The sequence below is a fragment of the Cyprinodon variegatus genome, unplaced genomic scaffold, assembly GCF_000732505.1.
Source record: "Cyprinodon variegatus isolate N-32 unplaced genomic scaffold, C_variegatus-1.0 Scaffold376, whole genome shotgun sequence".
In the NCBI taxonomy this organism is placed as follows: domain Eukaryota; kingdom Metazoa; phylum Chordata; class Actinopteri; order Cyprinodontiformes; family Cyprinodontidae; genus Cyprinodon; species Cyprinodon variegatus.
In genome coordinates this window covers 615093-623089 of record NW_015150829.1, presented here as the reverse complement: position 1 = coordinate 623089, position 7997 = coordinate 615093, and positions in this window count along the sequence as shown.

Here is a 7997-nt window from a genome sequence, read left to right as displayed (position 1 = left end):
AAAATTCAGCTGCAAAAAATTTGCCTCCAAAAAATTCACTGCGAAAAATTCAAATTCAAAAAATTCAGCTGCAAAAAATTCAGCCGCAAAAAAATTAGCCTGTAAAAAATTCAGCTACAAAAAATTTACCTTCCAAAAATTCAGCTGCAAAAAATTCAACAGGAAAAAATTCAACTGCAAAAAATTCAGCTACAAATGTGTTGACCTCTTGGTGAACTCCAGATAAAGCACACTTGATGCAGTCGAGCAGCTACTAGCCAATGAAATTAGCTCATTTGGTCACGTGACTCAACAGTTTCTTTCTCAGTCCAGAACATAGCTTTGTTCTGGGCTGAATGAATGAGGAATTTTTCCTGTTAAATAGATAAGATTATAAAACGTCAGGTAGCTGCTAATAGACAACCATTACAGTTTTTCATCTAATCGGACTGAGTGAAATAACAGCCGATCACAGCTAATGCAGAACCCCTATCTGCCAAGGCTCTTGGTTTGATCCTGAAGAAGCGGAAAGCGGAAAACTTTTTGTTTGTTTTTTTGACCAAATGAGCTAGTTTCATCAACTAGAAGCTGCTCGCCTGAGTGTAGATTGCTTTTGCTTGAGTTCACCAAAAGTTTAACACATTTGCAGACAAATGTTTTGCAGTTGAAGATTTTGCAGCTGAATTTTTGCAGGTGAATTTTCACCAAATAAAAATTCAGTGTAAGGAATTCAATGTGTAAAAAAAATGCAGTGTTTAAAGTTTGGTGCAGGAAAAAAGGCAGATTTCAGTGAGACTGTTTTACTTCCATATTATCGGGATCTTTGCATCCAGCCACCTCCCACACGCTACATCCGGGCTCACTGTGTTTTATGGAAACCTTAAACTGGACATGATTTTGTTCTTGTTTTGAAGGAAAATGAGGAGGATTTAGAATAAATGTACAAATAAATGAGTGTAATTCCTGAAATCACGCGTTTGCTTTGGATCCTGGGTTTATTTGTGTTGCAGTGGGAGAGGAGAAGGATGGATGGTGGGAGGAGGGCTCTGAAGATTCCTCTGCAATGAGAACCAGATGATGGTTTTTTCTCTTACAGGCTCGGTGTGGGAGCGCAGCAGGCTTTACCCCAAACTTTAACTTGTTTGGATGACCGAAGCTGCAGCCTTATGTTCTCTGGCAGCGATGACAATACTGAGGTTTTTCTTTCTCCCTCACTCGTCCTCCTCCTCCTCGGCCTGCAGCAGGTTCCAGAGGGGTGAATGTGTGTGGGACGGGATCGCCGTGGGAATGACTGACAGGGAAGCAAAGATTTTCACTGGCTAGTAAAACCAGCTCGCAGTTGTCAGGAGTGGTGTTGAGTGTTATGAAGGAAGATCTTGGCAGGCTGTTTTCCTTCTGTCTCTGCCAAGAAGCCAGCGGTCAGCCGTGAACCGCACATCCAGAGATGATGACACGCCTGGTTTTCACTAACGCCATCAGCTATGCAGAGAACTCCTCGCTGTGTTTCTCCTGCTGCATTTGTTTGCAGTTAAGATGCTGTTAGTTGCTGAATGTATCCATCGTTTCAATTTTAGTTTAAAACCAAGAAAAAGCAATAGAGACATGTAGATTATTAGCAGGTCCGAGCCAGCGGGCCATAAAACATTAACTGTCAGCAATGTTTGAGCTCATATATCACAGTTTGGCTTTTTGTTCTGGAACTGAAACAAAGATTAATACAGTGATCGACTTTAAATGGAATAAAACAACCTTTCCAACCAAAGCTTTAAGTATCAAGACATGGCAGTAAATTTAAAATAAAGTTCAATAAAACACTAGAGAGCCTGGAGATGATTTACAGTCAGCTGTTATCAGAGAGAGGAAGAATACAAACCCTGGACCTGGAGTTGCACCTGGACCTGGATCTGGTTTTGGATCTGGACCTTTTCCCCTAGACCAGGACCTGGACTAGACCTGGACCGGGATCTGGATCTGAAACTGGATCTGGTTTTGGATCTGGACCTGGACCTAGACATGGACCTAAACCTGGACAAGGAACGGGACCTGGATCTGAATCTGGTTTTGGATCTGGACCTGGATCTGGACCTTTTCCCATAGACCAGGACCAGGACCGGACCTGGACCTGGACCTGGTTTTGGATCTGGACATGGACCTGGACCTGGACTTGACCTGGACATGGATCTGGACATGGACCTAGACCTGGACCTGGATCTGGACCTTTTCCCCAGGACCAGGACTGGACCTGGATCCGGATCTGGTTTTGGATCTGGACATGCACCTGGACCTGGTCTTGACCTAGACTTGGATCTGGACATGGACCTAGACCTGGATCTGGACCTTTTCCCCTAGACCAGGACCTGGACTAGACCTGGACCGGGATCTGGATCTGAAACTGGATCTGGACATGGACTTGGACCAGGACTTGACCTGGACATGGATATGGACATGGGCCTTGACTTGCAATGGGATCTGGATCTGGATCTGGTTTTGGATCTGGACATGGATCTGGAAATAGACTTGGACCTGGATCTGGACCTTTTCCCCTAGACCAGGACCTGGACTGGACCTGGACCTGGACCTGGATCTGGACCTTGACCTGTAACCAATGATTTGAGCTGAAAGCTCATTGGTTTCCTCATCACATGAGTTCTAACCTGTTGGTTTTTATTGCTGGAGAAGTTTTCACACCCCTTGAACTTTTGTTATATTTTATGTGACGGAGCAGAAAGTAGAGCTTAATTGTAAACTTCAGCTCCTCCTCCAGGATTTTCCAGGTTTTAGCTCCATCTTCTTACTGCTGCCCCCACCGTGCCTAAACCCTGCTGTTCTGCAGGTTATCTTATGTTATGCAGCATTTTTACGTGACTATTGAGAAACTCGAGCCAGAATGTCTTTAATGTTTTCTTTCCATTTTTCCATAAAGCTCAGATTTATGGAGTCGACATGTTTTCCCACGTGAGCTGCAGACCTGTTTCTGCATCTAATAGTAACCCTGCTCCTCTCTGAGTAACGCCCTCCGTGTTCGCCTACCTCAGGTGGACGTCCATGTCCCATTAGGTCTCAACTGGTCCATCCTCTCTCTTCATGAGGAGGAAGTTTCCTCCTCCTGGTTTGAAAGAACTCAGGTAGTCGTCTGGTTCCTGCTGACTGAACCATAAGCAGCTCATCAGGAACCTGACTTCCTCAGCCTGTTTCTCCCTGCCCTCCTCTTCCTCCCTCCCTGGCCAGGAACACACGCTCCGTACTCCACATCAGACGCGCAGGAAGATCACTGCGGCGCTTTGCTGCAGATGATGTATGAGCCTTTGACTTGTCAGCCTGTCATCCTGAACTAGAAAGAACATAATTCACTTTGATACACACACAGCCTGCCGCTGACCCTCCACCTCTCCCAGGAGTGACACACACAGAGGTGGACTTGTTTCATCATGCCAGCCAGAAACACGGCGCCGTGCCCTTAGCCAGGCCCACGGCAGCCTGGGAAATGAAGTGTGCTGGCTGGCTGTGACCTTTGCACCAGCAGCAAACTGAGAACCCGTCTGAAGCGGCACCCAGGGCGGGGGGGTCGTGTGTCTGTGTCCGCTGCAACCAAAGCTGCAGGCGGACATCCAAACATCGACAGCCGGATCAAAACGAAGACGAGGATCCGGAACCTGGAGCCAAACCTGGAAATGAGGCCCCTGAGGCAAAGGGCCACAGGTGGGGTCCGAGGGTCTTCCTCTGTGTGTCAGATCTGTGGAGCTTTAATTGGCTGCTGCTCCAGCTGACCTCTGACCTTTTACTACAAATGACCATGAAGAGCTGTTGTTTAGTTAACGGATTCCCCAGACGGATGCAGACGGATCAATGCGGAGGCTGCAGGGTAGAAACGCTTCAGGAAACATGTTTACACTCATTCTGCTTTCAGAGATTAGATTCATCTGCTGAAAACGAGGATCTCAAGGGTGTAACTTAGTGATGAAAGTTGGTGGGTGATGGACCTACAGTTACTCAACCCAAACGCTTTCATAACGAAGAACAGGAAAATCGATATATCAAGCATCCCTAGAAGTACAGTTTCAATTCCATCCATCCAGAAAAATATGGAAATGCTGCATTTTAAATATAGCGGAGCATATTTTTTTCTTGTAAACCTTCTGTTAACTTAGAGTTATATTTTATTCCTTATCTCCCTCCTTCTATCTGTGCTCTGTTTAAAAAGATTTATGAAGCTCTTTACTAATATAATGATGCCAGAAACTAAATTTGAAGATCTGTACACAACAAAAAATGCCTTCTAAAAAATAAGAAAAAAATATAGTGTTTTAAGTGAATTATTGCTTATTTTTAGCAACATAATCTGCCAGTGCAGCAAGCAAATAAGACTTGGTAAGATTTCTTAAAAAAAGAACATAATATCCAAGTAGTAAGCATCCAAAAAAACTTAAATCAAGTAGAAAAATCTATTTTTTCTTTTACTCGTTAAGATTTTTTCTCTTATTTTAAGCAATGTATTCTCATTTATTAGTCATTATTGCTTAGAATTAAATAATATCTAACCAATTATTGCTCAAAACAAGCATAGAACAGGCTTAAAAACAAGGCAAATGTACTTGATACCAGTTCATTTAAAGGCTTAAAACTAGTCTGTTTTTCTTAGCTAGAATTAATTTTATTATTTAGGTGTAGTGAATGTATGGGGAAAACACACTTGACAAAAACTTCAAAACTTTTTTTTTTATATAATTTAGCAGAAATGTCACAGAATTAAGCGAAATACACCCCACCCCCTCCAAAAAAGAGATAAAAATATAAAAAATATAACCGCGGATGTCTGGGGGACAGTGATTCGCCTACGTTATGAATGCTGGCGTACCATAAAGAATAAACTATAAACAGTTTAGTTTGTGCTTCAAGTCGTTGCCCAAAGGAAGACGTTACTTTGATATAACCTAAAGGAATATCTTCAGAACGGCTCCAAATGACACAAAACTTATAGAACACGATGTAATAACGTAAAATTAAGGGCCAAATGTAAAAAAAAAACGGTGTTTCCCTTTAAGGCAAAACTTCTATTATAATAAGCATATGTAAGATGTACAGTAGTTATGATGTATTGTAGTTTACTTTGTTCTACAAACAGTGAATGGTGCACTAGTGAGGTTCAGAATCTCAAAACTAAATCATGAATGACAATCTCAATAACCCTATCAATTTGAATGCAATCACAGTTGATTAGCTGGAATATCTTAATGAGATGGCGTCAGTTCTTAAAACAGGTTAATATGGATTGTCTTATTGTCCTGAAACAAAAATATAGTCAGTATAAATGTTAACACGACTCAGCCCCCAATGTTTAAGAAAAAAGCTGCTCAGAATTAGTTGTATTATCGAGTTAGGATCAAAAAATGAATTTTCTTAAATCAAGTCAAATAATCTTAACAATATTCAGTCTTACTAAGAAAATACATTGAAAAACAAGTGTAAAAAGACCAAAATGCTGAATTCAAGTTTATTAAACTTGTATAGATTTTCCTTTTTTGCAGTGTAGAAGCTCTGCAGTCTGATTCTTTCTATACAATGACAAAACATTTTAACCTGTAACTGAGTCATGGTCCTCTGAGAAGCCAACATTTTTTAACTGGTAAAGAAGAACAAACTATGTTTTCTCAAGCTTCTTGCATTATAATACTAACTTGTGTAAACTTATAATCTGTTGCCGTTTTTAACTGAAAAAGCTCCAGATGCCTAACGAACAGGTGAGTTTTTGGTGGCATCTTTAATTTTTTTTAATCAACCCGCCTCCTAACTTTTACTCAAACATCCAAGTATCTTCTCCTCCAACCACGTAGCTACTCTCTACGCCAGTGAAATGCGACCGCAAATCAGATGTCTCAAAGCGACAGATCCGATGATGTAACACCGAGACGCGCGACACGAGAGCGGAGGGAGAAGAAAAGATAAAACACTGACTCAAAACATTCTGAACACATTTTGCTGCACCCAACGTTGTTGTGCTGAGGAGGGAACATTTAGTGGTGTTTCCACACTGCAAAAAATGTAAATCTTAAGTCATTTTTTCTTAAAATAAGTGCATTTTGTCTTGGATTGAGGAGGTAAGTGAGACACTTTGCCAATGGAACAAGACAATTTACATTTAAAATAAGAAAAAACAATTCCATTGTCTTATTTCAAGTGAATATTATCTAATTATCTTATTTTAAGAGTAAAAATACTAATTTCATTGGCAGATCATCTTGTTTACCTACTGAAATTAAGGTTAAATACACTAAATTTAAGAAATTTTTACTTATATCTAGATCGTTTTTGCAGTGCATGAGTCTGTTACACTGGAAAAATGATCTAGAAATAAATAAAAATCTCGTAAATTAAGTGTATTTACCCTTAATTTGACTAAGTAAATGAGGTAGTTTGCCAATTGAATGAGTATTTTTACTCTTAAAATAAGAGTTAGATAATATGCACTTGAAATAAAAAAATGCAATTGTGTTTTCTTATTTTAAACACTGCAAAAAATCAAAATCTAGATAAGTCATTTTTTCTTAAAATAAGTGCATTTGTTCTTGAAATGAGGAGGTAAAAGAGACATTTTGCCAATGGAACAAGACAATTTACACTTAAAATAAGAAAACACAATTGCATTGTCTTAATTCAAGTGCATATTATCTATTTATCTTATTATAAGAGTAAAAATACTAATTCCATTGGCAAACTATCTCATTTACCTACTCAAATTAAGGGTGAATAAACTTAATTTAAGACATTTTTACTTATTTCTAGATCGTTTTTGCAGTGAGTGCCTTGTTCCATTGGCAAATTGTCTCTTTTACCTCCCCAATTCAAGAACAAATGCACTTATTTTAAGAAAAAATGACTTTTTTATTTTTATTTTTTTCCAATGTTCACTTCAACAGAATTGGGGGAGAAAAAAAGATCAGTTTCTGCATCTAAAGCTTTATTCAAATCAGCTTAAACAGTTTAGCCAAAGTTCCAGAAACATCCACATGCCGTCTGCGTTCCAGCGGCACTCGCTGGCTAAATCGAATTTGTTGATAATCATAACCATCAGAAAGACCATGTGGAACGTTTTTATGAGGATCCTAATTCTTCCAGCTGCACGCGATGTTGAATTTCCTCTCATCACAATCTCTTCAGTTTTAGGAGAGGCATATTTGTCCCTCCAAAGTGTCTGAATAAATGTCCCTGCAGACGGAGCAGAAGGAGAGACTTGTGGAAATCTGAACGTATGAAAACGGTCAACTGGTTCTTGTCCAGATTAGTTCCAGTTGTCAGCCTGTTTGAGGAGTCTCTTGGCATCAGAGGTCTGAACTTTTGGATGGAGCTAATCGTTTCTGGCAGATTGAGTCACAGATGGACGGCAGCCAACATGTAGTTTGAGTCTCAGATAGGACTCTCTATGTGGGGTTAGATTTCTGTCCAAACGATGTTCATGTTTGACCCTTTTGAACTCCATCATGAGCAGGGGCGGATTCTACCATTAGGCAATACTAAGCTGTTGCTTAGGGCCTCAAGTTCTTGGGGGCCCCATAAAAATCCTTTTACATGTACGGTTAATCCAACCACCGTATTCCTTACTGGTGCACATTAATTATGTTTATTAAAAATCCTTTCTTTAAAATGCCATCAGAACACTTATAATATTAAGTGTTCTTTCAGTGTCCACCATATTGGATCAGTCCATTTGCTGCACATGTTCAGAAAGGTCCAAACAGGCAGCAGCAAACCATTTGAAAACAAACAAAGCAAAGAGCAGTGTTGCCAACTTAGCGCTTTAGTCGCTATATTTAGTGACTTTTCAGACCCCTCTAGTACTTTTATTTCAGAAAAGCAGCTAGCGCCAAATCTAGCGACTTTTTTACTTTGGCGACAGCATCTAAAAGCAGCGAACTCTGCTCTCCAGAGCAAGTAGATTGGTAACCCCGCCTCCTGCTCTCCTCTATCTTGTCTGCTGTCATGATTCATGCAGCTATTATTTCATCCAAATGAAAAATGGAGAA